This window comes from Plectropomus leopardus, chromosome 17 (assembly GCF_026936395.1).
Source record: "Plectropomus leopardus strain MGB_pleo_1.0 chromosome 17, ASM2693639v1, whole genome shotgun sequence".
NCBI lineage: Eukaryota > Metazoa > Chordata > Actinopteri > Perciformes > Serranidae > Plectropomus > Plectropomus leopardus.
This window is the reverse complement of record NC_142192.1, coordinates 34,702,754-34,720,355: the sequence shown is the minus strand read 5'-3', so window position 1 is coordinate 34,720,355 and position 17,602 is coordinate 34,702,754. Positions and strand designations below refer to the sequence as shown.

At 45.0% G+C, this 17,602-nt stretch overlaps 1 long non-coding RNA gene and 1 pseudogene across 2 annotated transcripts; one reads left to right on the top strand and one right to left on the bottom strand.

Moving 5' to 3' along the window:
- The first annotated feature begins 200 nt into the window (after nucleotides 1-200).
- On the top strand, nucleotides 201-1,910 carry LOC148186772 (uncharacterized; annotated as a pseudogene).
- Nucleotides 1,911-7,664: 5,754 nt separating this feature from the next.
- LOC148186771 (uncharacterized) lies at nucleotides 7,665-12,593 on the bottom strand. Of its 2 annotated transcripts, XR_015779441.1 has the most exons (8): nucleotides 12,537-12,593; nucleotides 12,401-12,460; nucleotides 10,023-10,161; nucleotides 9,781-9,851; nucleotides 9,554-9,654; nucleotides 9,094-9,164; nucleotides 8,908-8,979; nucleotides 7,665-8,817 (listed from the first exon to the last, which is right to left on the bottom strand). It is a non-coding gene; the product is annotated as an uncharacterized LOC148186771 (long non-coding RNA). The 2 variants fall into 2 exon arrangements; XR_015779442.1 differs by lacking the exon at nucleotides 12,401-12,460.
- Between the last annotated feature and the right edge of the window lie 5,009 nt (nucleotides 12,594-17,602).

Genomic DNA, 17,602 nt, shown 5'->3' with positions numbered 1-17,602 from the left:
CCAGCATAGTTTTCTGTGTGCCAGACCTGAGGAAGACCCGGGAAGGGTCGAAACGTCGTTTTTTTTGGCACACCTTCCTTTGTTGTTCAGTTTTAGAACATTATAAGAGTTTTTTTTCATTTAAAAAACATTAAAAAATAACAAAAAAATTAAAAAACTTAAAAAATAAATAAAAAAAAGTTGTTTTTTGGAAAAACGCCATGGATGGCGGATGGACAGTTGTCCATTATGGGAGGGGGCGTCGACCTGCCCGCCAGCCCAGATGGGACCAAGGTTTTGGACGCTCCGCAGGGGGGATGGACCGGGCACCACGCTTCCCTTCTGGGAGGAGAGTCCCCTACCCTAGCCGGCCAGTGCCTCCCCCTAGGATGGTCCAGAACACCGGTCCCCAGTCCCGGCCAGAGTGCAGCGGTAGTTGGTCAAACCAACCCACGACCGGCCCGGAGGTGGTTTTCTCCGCGGGCCAGGGGGTCCGAAGTTAGACGCGAACCAGCTGACCCCAGTTTGGGAAACTAGTTCAGAACTGCATGGGGTGGTGAAAATGGTTCACCATCTGCAAAATGTGGCTCCCAAGCCTGGGAAGCCAGAGCCCCGCATGATTGCCAGGATGGTGGAAATCTTGTCGGACATGATTAAACCGGCGGCTCCCACACAGCGTACGGTGGACATGATCACTGGGAACGCTAAGAACTGGGGCTATAATACTTTTTTAATTCTGATGGAACATTATGAAACACGCCTCGAAGAACTTCTGGGGGAACTGGCTGATCTCCTCACCCCGGAGTGGAAGACAGCTTTCGAGGTTGCTGTTCGTTGGGCTAAACGAAATCTGCCCCGCATCACACAGGATGTGATTGATCACGCCGAGGCCCTTATTACAGCCAGGGCTGACACCGGAGAACCGGTACAAGTGCAGGCCCCGCAACAAAGGGAGGTCACGGTCCAGACAACACAGCCAAGGGAGCCACGGCAACCTATTGCCAGGAGCTCAGTGGCCACTATGACCGACCGAACTGACCAGGGGCTAGAGGAGCAACAAAGCCCTCAGTGGGCAGAACCTCCCGGTGAGCAGAGGGAAGTGAGGAGGAGGATGAGAGCGACTGCAACTCAGGTTGTGGCTGAAGACAATCTTCTTCAGACTGAGGAACCTGAATTGGCAGAGGAGTTGGGAGCGTGGGGATCCCCATTCCCAGCCCCACCCACTCAGATCTGGTGGCCCTCTTCGATGAGCTGCAAGCCGAAGAAGAAAGAGAGGAGGCGGAGGCGCAGGCTCCTCAGACCTTAAGGCGAGTCACCGCCCAGGTCCATCGAGAGGCCGGCCCACCGGAGGATGTTTTTGAAGAGTCTTTTGACCATTTCACCGCTCCAGAGCCACAAAGGTCAAGGGTTTACAGACACCCAAATACACAAAGAAAATTGACAGATTGGAGCTTGGTGATCGAGAAAAAGTGGCTAATTATTGGAGACTCGAACCTTTGCAGTCTACCAGATTTTTACAACAAAAACTTACAGGTTGAGAGCTTTCCAGGGGGCCATTTCCGTCACGGACAGGCCCTCATGGAGAAGACTGTGGCCCCAACCGATGTGGCAGTTGAAAAGATCATTTTATCATTCGGCATCAATAGCAGGGGGAATAAGTCCAAAGAGACAACTGTTAAAAATGTACAGGGTGCGATCAGATCTACAAAAGCGAAAATTTCCCTCACGCAGACATCTGGATCCCCCTTGTGAATTTTTCTTCTACCTCCCCACAGACGAAAGGGAGAATCTCCAGACTCTAAACGAGCACATCGAAGAAACATGCCCTTCATCCCCTCCTTCCTGACGATAAGTTTCAGACGGAGGCTGATGACGTGCATTGGACGCCTGATACTGGAAGTGCCATGTTTGACCATTGGATGGCATTTTAAACTCCCGCACCCCTGAGTCTGGAACAGGAGGGGTGGAGGAGTACAGTCCTTCCATTCTCAAGACGTGGTGGTTTTGGCAAAAATTTCAAACTTTCCAGACCACAATACGACTTGTTAAGCAAAGGTTTGTCGTTTGTTCCGACTCTGACTATAGGCAGGGATCAAAAATCGCAACTTCAATTGGATATGCAGAATTATCACAGAAAGATCAAATTAGCTACATACTTTAGAAATTCGAAGAAAACACAACAATTACCTTTCATTGGACCGTCAAATTGGACACCACCATTACATGAGTTGCCGCCAGACGCCAAAAACTAATTGATGGAGATTTGGAGAACTTTAAAAAACATTACAAATTGACTCAAGAAAAATTGAATATTTCATTAGTAGAAGCACAAGCTTTGAGGGAATTAAAAACACCAAACACATAGTAATAAAGCCAGCGGACAAAGGGTCGGCTGTTGTGATTTTAAGCAGAGAACAGTACATATTTGAAGTTGAGCGACAACTAAATGACAGGACCTATTACAGGAAATTGGATAAACCAATGTATATGGAGACTATTCCTATAGTAGTCAAGATTGTAGACTCTTTGAAAAAGAAACACTTTATTAATGCCAAACAGAGACAATATTTGATTGGGAATTTACAGCCAAGAGAAAGAAGATTTTACATTTTACCAAAAATTCACAAAGCTCCAGAGAAATGGACAATCCCATATGAGGTCCCCCCAGGGAGACCTATAGTTTCAGACTGCGGTAGTGAGACATATTTCACGGCAGAATATTTAGATTATTATTTGAATCCGTTGTCAGTTAAACACCCTGCTTATGTCAGAGACACTTATCATTTTATTGAAATTGTTAAAAGTTTGAGGATCCCTTCAGATTTCTATTTCTTCTCCATGGATGTAGATAATTTGTACACTAATATCCCAATTCAGGCGGGCATCAACTGTGTCCAAAAGATTTTTGAAAAATATCCTGACCCAAAAAGGCCGGATGACGAATTACTGAAATTACTAGAAATCAATTTGACACGAAACGATTTTATGTTTGATGGGAAATTTTACTTACAAATTAAAGGTACAGCCATGGGAAAAAATTTGCCCCGGCTTATGCGAACATTTTCACGGCCTATTGGGAAGAGGAGGTTCTTTCAAAATGTGAGAAGAAGCCAACACATTACTTACGTTACCTGGATGACATATGGGGAATTTGGATGGGATCTGAACAAGAGTTTGAAGAATTTGTGAAAATTTTAAATTCCCATGATCCGTCAATCAAGCTTAAAACAGAACTTAATAAGCAATCGATAGATTTTTTGGATACCACGGTATTTAAAGGACCAGATTTTCTCACAGATTTTAAATTGGATGTTAAGGTTTATTTTAAAGCCACAGATACACACGCGCTACTTCATAAAAATAGCTTTCACCCAAAACACACCTTCAGGGGTTTAGTAAAATCGCAGATTCTTAGATTTAACCGTATTTGCACTAAAGAAGAATATTTCAGGGAAGCGGTGACTATTTTGTTTAAGGCCTTGCGGAAAAGAGGATATTCTAGAACCTTTTTGAGGCATTGTCTAAAAACATATCAAGAAAAGAGAGAGAAGGATCATGGGAATTTAATTCCTCTCATTACAACATTTTCTTCAATTAGCAAGACTCTCAACACAAAATTTAAGGCTAATTTTGAGAACATGATAGGCCAAGAGGGAATAATTCCAAACTCAAGGGTTATCTCGGCATATAGAAGAAATAGAAATTTGTCGGACTTCTTGGTTCAGGCCAAGTTACCGTCTTTGAATGTGGAGAAACCCCAGATGCTTGAAACACAATTCTCCAGACGGAAATTTATCAAAATGAGAAGGAAAAATCAGTTATCAGAATCCAACAAGGATTCAATCCGAAATCGAGAAATTGTATTTATGTTTTATTTTGTGTTAAGTGCGGAATTAAATATGTTGGAGAAACAAAAAATACACTGTCCACACGTATGGCACAGCATAGATATAATGTAAGGAACAAAAAAGAAGTGGACACGCTTTTAGTTCAACATTTTTTGAAACATGGTTTAGCTGCTATGAGGATGGCTGGGTTACAAAGAGACATTAATTGGACGGATTGGGAACGAAAGAAGAGGGAAAGGTATTGGATTTATTCATTGAGTACCAGGGAACCATTTGGGTTGAATATGAAGAACGATTAGAGTCATGTGGAGGTTATAGATTAACCCTGATCCCAATTAAGGCCCTAAACCTAACTCTATCCCTAACCTTAACCCCAACCCCTAACCCTAACCCTAACCCCTAACCCCTAACCCTAACCCCTAACCCCTAACCCTAACCCTAACCCCTAACCCTAACCCCTAACTCTAACCCCTAACCCTAAAACCCTAAACCCCTAACCCTAACCCCTAACCCCTAACCCTAACCCTAACCCCAACCCCAACCCCTAACCCTAACCCCTAACCCCTAACACTAACCCTAACCCTAACCCACCATTAAAAGAATAAATAAATAAATAATCGATTTCATAGACGAAAACAAAAGAAAGATTATACTTATTACAATTGGCAAACATAGGGTTAAAAATTTGGTAGGGGAAAGTTCATCTAAAAGTTATATTCTATTTAAAACCATAAACATCAATAATTGGGTTCATTAAAACATAAAAACATATAAAACATATAAATTAATGAATATTTCATTCGGCAAACATAGGGTTAAAGAATTTTGTGGGCAGGGCTATTGGTTTAAGTACTACATTTCATTTAAACACACTAAATAAGGGCATAATTGGCTTTGTATAGAAGTGAATTGGGATAAATACATACAATTGGCAAATATAGGGTTAAAAAATTTTGGGGGTGAGGAAAATTCATTCAAAGGGGATATTCTATTTCGAAACATAATAATAATTGGTTTCATAAAAACATAATCATAACTAATTGGGTTCATAAAAACACATACATCATTAAATATTTCATTTGGAAAACATAGGGTTAAAAAATTATGGGGTAGACCTATTCCTTTAAATATCATAATTCATTTACAAACACAATATATAACTCATTTCATTTCATTTGGAACACACAGGGTTAAAACAGAAGGGTGGTAATCAAAAACTAAAAGAAACTCAAGTAACATGTTAAATGCACAAAGCAAAACATTGCATGAAAAACAGAGGGTATAAATAGAGGGAGAGTGATAGGGAGCTCATTCTCTTGTTGAACACCAGACAGTCAACATCATAGGGAACACAGTCATTGCAGCTAACCAGCATAGTTTTCTGTGTGCCAGACCTGAGGAAGACCCGGGAAGGGTCGAAGCGTCTTTTGGCACACCTTCCTTAGTTGTTCAGTTTTAGAACATTATAAGAGTTTTTTTGTTTTTTTCATTTAAAAAAATTAAAAAATAACAAAAAAATTAAAAAACTTAAAAAATAAATAAAAAAAGTTGTTTTTTGGAAAAACGCCATGGATGGCGGATGGACAGTTGTCCATTATGGGAGGGGGCGTCGACCTGCCCGCCAGCCCAGATGGGACCAAGGTTTTGGACGCTCCGCAGGGGGGATGGACCGGGCACCACGCTTCCCTTCTGGGAGGAGAGTCCCCTACCCTAACCCTAACCCAACCCTAACCCTAACCCTAACCCTAACCCCAACCCCTAACCCTAACCCTAACCCCTAACCCTAACCCTAACCCCTAACCCCTAACCCCAACTCCTAACCCTAACCCCTAACCCCAACCCCGAACCCCTAACCCTAACCCTAACACTAACACTAACACTAACACTAACACTAACACCCTAACCCTAACCCTAACCCCTAACCCTAACCCTAACCCTAACCCTAACCCTAACCCTAACACCCTAACCCTAACCCTAACCCTAACCCTAACCCTAACCCTAACCCTGACCCCTGACCCCTGACCCCAACCCTAACCCTAACTCCAACCCTAACCTTAACTCCTGACCCTTACCATCCCTTTAACCTTAAAATATGAATTCATAATGCTTAACCCTAACCGGGACTCTTAACCCTAACCATCCCACTATCCCTATTAATAATGTCTAACCCTAAAATTGGATATTTAATTATATAAAATAATAAGGAATTAATAGTTAAACAAATCAATTTATTATTTTCTTTTTTTCCCCCCTAAAAAAATATAAATTACGAATAAACCGATTGATTATAACCCCCTTTCCCATTAATAGATAAAGTAATAAATAAATATAAGAAATAAAATAAAATCAATAAATTAATATATTAATTAATAAATAAATCTATGCTTAATAAAGCTCTTGGTGGAGAATGGATTTATTTTAGGGGAGTTACTGAGAGGCCCCAGACATGGGATCTGATGGATGGAGAATGCATCGGACTGCACCACGCCTTCGGCGTGGCGCTGTCCTAACTTCCTTCATCCTAACCCTAGGGCGAGGGCACCTCCCTTCTCCGAAAGGAGAGGGGGATACTTCCCCACTCCTAACCCTAACCCTAACCCCTAACCCTAACCCTAACCCTAACCCTAACCCACACTTTCCTCATCCTAACCTTAACCTTAACCCTAACCTTAACCTTAACCCTAACCCTAACCTTAACCCTAACCTTAACCCTAGCCCTAACCCTAACCATAACCTTAACCCTAGCCCTAATCCTAACCCTAACCTTAGCCCTGGCCCTAACCCTAATCCTAACCCTAACCATGCCCCCTTAATTCTTGCCTAATCCTAACCTAACCCCTAATTCTGGCCCTAACCCTAACCACGCCCCCCTTCATTCTTGCCTAATTCTAACCTAACCCTTAATTTTGGCCCTAATCCTAACCACGCCCCCTAAAATTTTCCCTAACCACACCCCCATAACAATAAAAGTAGAAATATATACAGGATGGGTGGGGCAATATTTACTGTGGGTATTATAGGGTTAAAAACTTAAAAAAGTAACAAATCATCAAATTGGCCTTTGACAATTAAGTTATAATGGGATTATAGAGTTAAAAAATACAAAATTACATATATTCATAAGGGGATACATAAGGACATTGTATTAATAATTTAAGGGGCATATATACATGTATGGGATAAGAAAGAAAAGAGATAAAGGGGTTACAGTTCATATGGGGGGAGTTATAGGTTAAAAAAGTCAAATAGAAGATAAGTTAAGAATTGCACACTAACATTAAAACACAAAGTTAAAAGACAAAACAGAGGGTATAAAAGCTTCAACTTCAGGAGAGTGCTCATTTCATCTTACACCTCTGAAGGAGTCACATCATTCCAGCCTCTTTGACACTTTAGTTTTTTGCGTGCCTAAATTGACCTGAGGAAGACCTCACTCGGTCGAAACGTTGTCTCGGCACGCCTTCTTTAGTTCTTTATTGTTGACACATATATGTTTATACATTGATAGTTAAAAATTATTGTATTTTAATTCATTGTTGTACATTTTTTATATATTTTACTTATATTTTACTTGTTTTGTAGATATTTTAGTGTATTTAACCCATTGCATGGGTACCTTTGAGGAGGGTTGGACGCTGGTCCGCCGCGGTGGGCGGCGCCAGCGGGCCACCCAACCCCGTTGGGACCAGGAGAGGGACAGGTCCTTTGGATGGAGGGCGAGGGCACCTCCCTTCTCCGAAAGGAGAGGGGGATACTTCCCCACTCCTAACCCTAACCCCTAACCCTAACCCTAACCCTAACCCTAACCCCTAACCCTAACCCTAACTATCCCTTAACCCCAATCACTAATCTCATAATGCCCAACCCTAACCGGAATTTCCATCTTAAGACTCATACCCCCCATATGTCTTTACCGACCAACTCCACAACCCTAATCATCCCCCTATCCCTGTTTATGTTAAACCCCAAATTGAATATTAAGATTATATAAAATAAGAAATTAATAGATAAACAAATCAATCTATAACCCTAAAAAAAGTTTTTTCTCTCTTTACCCCTAAACAAAACCGATCAAACATCAATTATAAATAAACCAATTAATTATAACCCCCTTAATAAATAAGTAAATAAATAAATATTAAAATTATATAAAATAAGAAATTAATAAATAAACAAATCAATCTATAACCCTAAAAAAAGTTTTTTTTCTCTCTCCTTACCCCTAAACAAAACCGATCAAACATCAATTACAAATAAACCAATTAATTATAACCCCTTTAATAAATAAATAAATAAACAAACAAATAAAAATAAATATAAAATTAACAAATGAACCTGTTCTTCATGACTTTCTGTAATAAAGTTATTTTTGGATAAGATAAATGGATTTGTTTTGAGGAGTCACTGAGAGGTCCCAGACATGGGATTTGATGGACGGAGAGTGCACCGGACTATGCCACGCCTTTGGCGTGGCACTGTCCTAACTTCCTTCATCCTAACCCTAACCCTGAAGGACAATGAGAACGGAGTGGACATCCAGCGGAGACACCAGCGGAGAATGACAGCTAACGGACATTCAGAGCACCGGCAGAGACATCGGCGGCGAATGAGAGCGGAACGGACACCAGCGGAGAATGACACGGGAGCGGACTTTCAGAGACACTGGTGGCGAATAAGAGCCACCGGCCGAGTGGACATGGCTGGAATGCGTTCTATCGACATTCAATCACTGATTCTGTGACGTGTTAAACCTGTGACGAGTGTCATACAACACGTGTTCACAGAGCATGTGCTCTGTGTATGAGGATGTTTCAGAGGAGTCAGCAGGATCTCCTCCTCCTCCTCCTCAGGTGAGCATACCTGTGCAGCCAGACTCTCCCGCCTTGTTGCAGTGGCGTCTCAGGATGACCTTCAGCTCGCTGTCCTTCTTGGTGGGTGGAGACAGCACCGTCTCCTGAGAGCCGCGACTAGGACTCCTCTTTACCGTCTCCTGGAGGAGGACACAGCCATCACAAGAGGTCACCAAATGTCACCAGACACACACACACACACTGTCACTAATGAGGAGAGGAATATTTACCAGGATGCCTTTCAGCTCCTCCATGGCGCTCTCCTGAGGTTTCTCCTCACACAGAGGAGGAGCAGGAGGAGGCTGCAAAATAACACACACGCACACACGTTACTAACACACAGAGGAGGAGAAGGAGGAGGCTGCAAAATAACACGCACACATACACACGTGTGTGTGAAACATCAATATACTCACTTTAACTGCTGCTCTCTGTTGAGACACACGGAGACACAGAGAGAGACAGAACAGTCCATCAGTCAGAGACACTGAGAGGATAGACAGAGGACAATGATGTCTTCATGTCCTCTGAGCAGCAGGTTTAGGACAAAATGAACAAGGACGTGATGTATGCCAACCAAACACATCCAAACAAACACACATCCAACCAAACACACATCCAAACAAAGAGAAAAGCCTCAGAGTTCTGTGGAAGATTTACTGACAGAATTTCTGTTAGAGAACGAAACACGAAGGTCTCTGCAGCTCCCGTTAACATCCTTTGAAATAAGTGTCCCTGTGTCTTTGTGTCCCTGTGTCTCTGTGTCTGTGTGTTCGTGTGTTCGTGTGTCCCTGTGTGTCTGTCTGTGTATCCGTGTGTCCCTGTGTGTCTCTGTGTCAGTGTGTCCATGTGTCCTTGTGTCTGTCCTGTCCTCACCTTACTGTCCTGACTCTTGACAGGTCTCAGGACGACTCCATGTTCGATCCTCTCCATCATTTCGTTCACCGCCTTCCCCTTCACGTCCTCGCCATCCACCACTGCACACAGACACACAACACGTCAGCTCAGAGTAATCTGACTACAGGCGCAGAGTATCTGATTACATGTGGAGACTGTGAATATTCTGATTACATGTGGAGGCTAAGTGTAATCTGATTACTGACCTGGAGGCTGCTCCGTCTTCACAGAGGACTTTGAGCCTTTGGACGATTTCCTCATGATAACGATCAGAGAGCTGACGGAGACAGAGAGAGAGAGACAGAGACACAGAGACACACAGAGACTCGTAATAAGGCAAGAACTGGGGACATCAGTCTCACTATCTGTCCCTGTGTCCCAACTGAGGGTTCACTGAGGGTTGTGTGTGTTCAGTGTGTGCATGTATGTGTTTTTTGTGTGTCCTCACCTAAGGGGGTTGCATCTGGAGGGGAGGAGGTGGCTGTGGTGGAGGGACAGGAGGCGGGGCGACCCCTGGTTCAGGGGGAGGAGGGGCCGTGTTGGTCGTCATGGCGACCTCCCTCTGTGTCTCCTGCAACTGGAGGACTCTGGACAGGAAAGAGTTAAATGTTAACAGCAGCACACGCGTGTTCTCGTCAGTACATTAACATGAACAGAGCTGGTCCCAGTTAGAGGAGCTCTGGTCCCGGTTTAGTGGAGCTCTGGTTCCAGCTGGATCCGCTAACTGGTCTCCTGTCCTTGTCCCAGCATCGGACCACCTGGAGAATCCAGTTTTTGATGAAGTCTGTGCAGCTCAGCTGGAGAACTGCCCTCTGTGTGTGTGTGTGTGTGTGTGTGTGTGTGTGTGTGTGTGTGTGTGTGTGTGTGTGTGTGTGTGTGTGTGTGTGTGTGTTCTTGTGTTGGTCTTCATTCTTGAGTGATTATTTCAAGAGGTGTGTGGTGAATATTTGGGCAGAAATCTTGAATAATCATGTTTAAAATCAACTTTAATGATTTGCAAAATTCCTCTTTTTCAGACATGAAGACGTCTGTTCACTGAGTCGGTCCTCACGGCGTTCTGCTGCTGTTTTTCATGCTTTTATTTTGTTCTATTTCATTTGACACTTTCCAAATAAAGATGGACCCGATTCTCCAGCAGGACAGGGACAGATCTAACATGTCCCCAAGACTCACCAGCCAGCAGGGAACGTTTCCACAACACCGACTAACGTTACCTACAAGTTCCAATAATGTTTAAAGAAAACATTTTAATCTAATGTTCAACAAACGTTTTAAGATGTAATCTTCACAGTATCTGCTGATTTTAATCAACTCAACCTTCAGCTCCAGAGATGAAGCAGGATCAAGGATCTTTGTAATTTCGTGTTTTAAACGTTATTTAAAAAGTGACCAATAAATCTACCTACGGCCCAAAAAATGTTGATTATATCAAATAAATGCTGACTGAGACGTAACGTTTGAGCTAAACACTGAATGAAAATGTAATGTGATATGTTAACAATCAAAAAGATTTAACATGTTCTGATGTTTCTGGAGAATATTAGCTGAACATTAAGAAGAACATTCTGACAACTAAAATAAAACTTGCAGCTGAAAACATTAATGACACATTTGGTTACATTGTAACATTCTCAGAACGTTTTTAGAACCAAAAATTTCCAGCTGGGTCTCTGGGTCCGCACGCTGAAGCGGGCTGTGGACATGTCCGCGCGCTGGACCGGGCCATAGGACAAGTCCGCGCGCTGGAGCGGACTGTCACACATGTCCACACTGGAGCAGGCTGCGGACATGTCCGCGCGCTTGAGTGGGCTGTCCATGTCCACGTGCTGGAACGGGCTGTCGCACATGTCCACACTGGAGTTGGAAAACATTGCAGGAGCGAGACAGTTTGTAAAACTGTTCTAGTGGAGCAGGCTGTCACACATTTTCGCGTTGGACCGGGCTGTCTATGTCCGTGTGGTGGAGCGGTAATTAAAATTAAAATTAAACAAATCAGTGGGGTTACCACAGAACAACACAAAACAAAGAAATAATAAATCAGAATCTAACAAAAATTATAATTAAAGGGGCAGGTCGCACGCTTAAGCTTAACAAAATATATCAATCAATAACTGCCCAAGCAGAACTTAAATATAACCATTCATAAACAAAAGGAAAGCTAAAGAAAAGAAAACAAAACCCAAACCCAACAATGACCGAATTACAGATAGGAAATCTTTCAATTTAACCTAATTAACAAATTAATTACATCAGTAGCCAAAATCAGGATTAATCAAAAAAGAAAAAAAATACAAATTAACCCATACAACTAATCCAAAAGTAACCCGCACGTTTACACACACACACACACACACACACACACTTGTACATACAATATTTAAAATTGTGCTTCGCCCATGGCGTGCGGCCGAGCAGCCCTCACGAACAGGACGTTTGAACAAGCAATTAAGCCTTTACCCCGTGCAGTGGAAGCCAAGCAGCAGCAGGGCCAAGCAGAGGCGGTGGAGACGAGCAGCAGCGGAGACAAAGAAAACAAAACTACGCAAAACAGAACTGAACAAAACAGCAGCGGCCCCAATCAGCTGGTTACATTAACACCTAGCCAAGAAAAATACTATTAGCATGGCTAAATGACTGAACATGATGCGGTGCGCGCTACGAGACACGCATACCTTTTCGGTCACAGCCGGCACACACACAGACACACACGAGAGGAGGGAGGGAGAGAGAGGACTCCGGGCGGCGACCAGCATTTACCTGTGACCACGCTAGCATTAGCCAATTTAGTAGCATCAACCATACAGCAGAGACAGAGAGGACACTTACCACGGCCAACAAATGCAGCAGCACCTACACGGGGCACGGAGCAGCGCACAGGCAACCGCCCTACAACACAACACCGATGCGTAAACACACAAACAGACACAAACAACCTGCGAGGTGAAGCAGCGTGCAGCCACACCTGTCGGCCGAGCGACCTCCGGCACGGAAGTGACGCGCTGGTGGTGACGGAGAGAGGCGCAAAAGGTAAAACTGGTGGGAGGAAGGCCGCTTTTATACCAGCCCACCTCATCATGGCCACCAGCTGCGCTCATTACCAGCAGCGGCAAATGACGGCGGATAAACACCTCTATGCTGCTACAATAGCATAAATCATTCATAAAAGTCATAAATTTTACCTTCTCCTGTGTCTTTCCTGGTGTCTCACTTGTGAAGTGTATGGTTGTTGTTGGGTTTTTTTTGCTGCCATCTGCTGGAAGACTTTATGAAACACGTCCTCTCAAATCTAAAACACAAAAAATAAAAAGATACTGCTTTAGCCATGATTTTAGAAATATTGAGGTCAAATATAAGTTCTGAGAAAATCCCTAACCCCTAATCCTAACCCATAACCCACAGAAATAAATACATAATTAAAATTGCAAAAAACATATATTAAGATTTCCACGGGGCTAAATGCTTTGTTAAAGGCTTATAAACAAGTTTAAAAATTGTTCATCATTTAAAATTCCACAAAACAGAAATAAATAATTAAAATTACAAAGACAGAGATAAATAAATAATTAAAATTGCAAAAGAAACATAAATGGAGATTTACAGCGATTTAAATTCATGATTAAAAGGGCTAAAAACAAGTTAAAAAACAGTGTTTGGCAGTTTAAAGGACAGTGAGGGAAAGTGAGTACAAAAGCACACGTGACTCTCCAGCAGACACAGTTCTGCTCTCTTTGTCTCCATGTTTTGTGCGTTTTGACCCTTTGTGGGTCAAAATGTCACCACAGACGCACAATAATGCAGTTTTTTCCCACAAAAACACTTTTTTTTTAATCATTTTCTTTTTTATTAATTTCAAGTGTAAACTTACAAACACATGAGACCAAAAACATATAAAAGGGTCTGGATTGCTTTGTCTCCACAAAATCAGTCAATTTCTATAACAAGTTCATCTGTTCATCCTCTCGGTTTGTCGTTGATATGTAAACAATGTCCATTTCTCCCATTTCTCTTGACATTTTTCCTCTTGAGTTCTTATTCTGTAGGTTAATTGTTCCATGTTATATATTTCAGCCACAATTTCCAGCCATTCCTCTTGTGTTGGTGGTTCAGCTTTAAACCATTTCCTCGTAATGGCCTTTTTACAGGCTGCCAACAGGATTTTTAACAAGTATTTATCTTCCCTTAATATAGTATCAGCTGTGAAACAACCAAAATACAACACTGTACACGATTTAGATGCATCATAGCCCAGAATCTTGACAATAGTCATGTGAACATCTCCCCAAAATTGCGAAATTCCAGTACAGAGCCAAAATATATGTGAGTGATTTGCATTCACTACTCCACACTGTCTCCAACATGGTTGTGATATATACTGATATTTACTCCTAACGTTGGGTGTAATAAAAAATCTAATTACATTCTGCCAACAATGTTCTCTCCAAGCACGTGAGGATGTAGTAGATTGTTGTGTTTTCCAAATATTCAACCAATCGTCTTCTGAAATATTTATTCCTAATTCTTTCTCCCATTTGTGCTTTATATATATTGTATTCCCTCTTTTCTCCATTAAATGTTGGTATATAGTAGATATTATTCTGTATTTCTTTGAATGGTAGACTCCAATTATTGTTCTAACTATTCCATTTTTATCTAAATTCACGCTATGTTTTATTCTTCTGTCAAAATAATCCCTTAATTGCAAATATCTGAAATGATCCTGATTGTTTAATCTGTAATCTTGTTTCAGATCCTGAAAACTTAAAACCTTTCCATCTTTCATAATTGTACATAATGCTGTTATACCATTAGGAATCCGTTGTTTAAACCTCTCGTCAAGAGTAGTTGGGGTAAAATGTTTATCATAGGCTATCCGTCTAAGTAGACTGAGTTCCTGTTCTCGGCTGTATTTTCTTACCAACTTAAACCACAGTTCTAAAGTAAATCCAGTTACGGCTGTAACGGGTGTATGGAGGACCCAGATGCAGTACAGTACGCTTCACTGGCAGTTGGTAATAACTTTTATTAAAACCAACACGAATGGAACACAGGATACAGACTGAGAGTTCGTTCTTCGAGCTGTGAGCCCTAGCAATGTCTCTGGGAATCCCACGAAGCGAAGACACGAAGCTTGTACCCACTGTGGCTGGTGACGAGGAAACCCCGTAGCTCCGTGAGCCGACAACACGTGTGTGAGCGTTGTTGGGGATCGAGCGGAGAGGTGGTCGAGGGCAGGCAGGGGTTCGGTTACCGGGAAGTCCGTCCACGGAAACAACAGTACCAGCAGGGATCAGGCAGGAGAATCGTCGAAGCAGATCAGAGAGGTCTTTACCAGGGAATCCGTCAGATTTCCGGAATGCCGAAACTGAGCACGTGGTCGGGGACAGAAGGCAGGTAGGTTCACGAGGAGTCAGGCGAGGAGAGCAGGTCGGGGACAGGCAGAGTCGGCAACAAATGATCTGTTTAGAGAGTGCTGGAAAGACATGCATGCTACAGAGGACGATCTGGCAATGTGTGTGTGAACAGGAGTGTCTTAAATACCGGGTTGATTGGTGATGAGCTGCAGCTGTGGGGAGAGCGGGCTGCAGCAGTGGGCGTGGCTTGGAGGTAGAGCAGGTCAGAGGAAGGTGAATGGAAAGTTACTGGCAGGGAGGGGGAGGAGGAGAATGCAGGAATCATGACAGAACCCCCCCCCTCAAGGGACAGCCCATGACGTCCCAAATCAAGGTCACTGAAACCGGGCGGGCGGAGGGAGCCAGGAGGAGGGCTAGAACTCCTCGGACCCCATCGAAACGTCGTCGTCAGCGTCGTCGTCGTCGTCGTCATCCGAGGACGGAAGAACCCTCATCTGCGAGTCGGGACCCCTCGCGCAGGACCCCAAACCAGATGGACCGGGAACTGGAGAAGGAGGAGGAGAAGAGACAGAAGACCCACCTCCAGGAGCGGCACGGGAGGGCTGATCAGGATGGCGACGGTGGAAGTCCTCAATCAGCTGGTCGTCCAGGATCTGCCGAGCCGGGACCCAGGACCGCTCCTCCGGACCGTATCCCTCCCAGTCCACCAGGTATTGCAGACCACGTCCCCGGCGACGAGAGCGAAGAAGGCGCCGAACAGTGTATGCTGGGGCGCCATCGATGAGGCGAGGAGGAGGAGGAGGCCGGGCGGCGGGCTGCAGAGGGCTCTCCCTGGCAGGCTTGAGCTTGGAGACGTGGAAGGTCGGGTGAATGCGCATGGAGCGGGGCAGCTTGAGGCAGACCGCGACCTTGTTCACCACCTTCTCGACCGGGAAGGGACCAACAAACTTGGGAGCCAGCTTCCGGGACTCCACCCTCAGAGGAAGATCCTTGGTGGAGAGCCATACTTTCTGTCCCACCTGCGATGGACATGCCTGGGAGCGGCGATGGTTGGCTGAGGAGGTGTAACGGGCGGCAGTTTTCAGGAGTGCAGACCAGGCTTGGGACCAGGTTCGGCGACAGCGGCGGATGAAGTTCTCCACTGACAGGTAAGCAGTCTCAATTTCTTGGGCCGGGAACAGGGGAGGCTGGAAGCCATAAGCACACTGGAATGGTGTGATTCCGGTGGCAGAACTGACCAACGAGTTGTGGGCGTATTCCACCCAAAGGAGCTGGGAGGACCACGAAGTGGGTTGGCTGGATGCCATGCAGCGAAGAGTGGTCTCCATATGCTGGTTCATCCGCTCTGTCTGGCCGTTGGACTGGGGGTGGTATCCGGATGACAGGCTGGTGGACACCCCCAGTAGGCGGCAGAACTCCTTCCAGAATGCAGACGTAAACTGAGGCCCTCGATCCGACACCACGTCAGTAGGCAGGCCGTGCAGACGGAAGACGTGGAGCAGCATCAGTTCTGCAGTCTCTTTAGCGGAGGGGAGCTTGGGCAGAGCAATGAAGTGAGCCATCTTGCTAAACCGGTCCACCACCGTCAGGATGGCAGTGTTGCCGTCTGACAGTGGCAGACCGGTGACAAAGTCCAAGGAGAGATGGGACCAGGGGCGATGAGGGACCGGGAGAGGTTTCAGGAGACCTGCAGGAGCTTGGCGAGGCGTTTTGCTCTGGTTGCAGACCAGGCAGGCATTTACAAAGTCCTTGGTGTCTTGATCCAGAGTTGCCCACCAAAAGCATCGCTGCAGGACCTCCCTAGTCCGAGCGACCCCTGGGTGACAGGTCAGACGGGATGTGTGGGCCCACTGTAGAACCTCAGACCTGAATTCCTGTGGCACAAACAGCCGGTTCTGTGGACAGGAGCTGGGACCCGGCTGTTCTTCCAGTGCTGTCTTGATCCGCTCCTCCAACTCCCAGGTGAGAGCAGCCAGGAGACGGGAAGCAGGGAGAATGCTGTCGGAACGGGAAACCTCCTCATCCTCCCCCACCAGGAACTGCCGGGACAGCGCATCCGGTTTGACGTTCCGGGAACCAGGTCTGTAGGAGAGCGTGAAGAGGAACCGGGCAAAGAACAGGGCCCACCTGGCCTGGCGGGAATTCAGTCTCTTGGCCGACTTGATGTATTCCAGGTTCTTGTGGTCAGTCCAAACCAAGAACGGAACCTGGGTACCCTCCAGCCAGTGGCGCCACTCCTCCAGGGCCAGCTTCACCGCCAGCAGCTCCCGGTTCCCGATGTCATAGTTCCGCTCGGCCGGGGATAGACGTCTTGAGAAGAAGGCACAGGGATGCAACTTCCCGTCGTCGGCCAAGCGTTGAGAAAGGACGGCCCCCACACCAACGTCTGAGGCGTCGACTTCCACCACGAACTGCTTCTCGGGGTCAGGGATGAGGAGGATAGGTGCCGAGCTGAAGCGTTTTTTCAGATGCAGGAAAGCTTCGTTAGCGGCCGGGGACCAGCGAAACGGGATCTTGGGTGAGGTGAGTGCAGAGAGAGGAGCTGCCACAGTGCTGTAGTCCCGGATGAATCTTCGGTAGAAGTTCGCGAAGCCCAGGAAGCGCTGGAGTTGTTTACGTGAGTCAGGAACAGGCCAGGCGGAGACGGCAGAGACTTTGGCGGGGTCCATCTCCATCC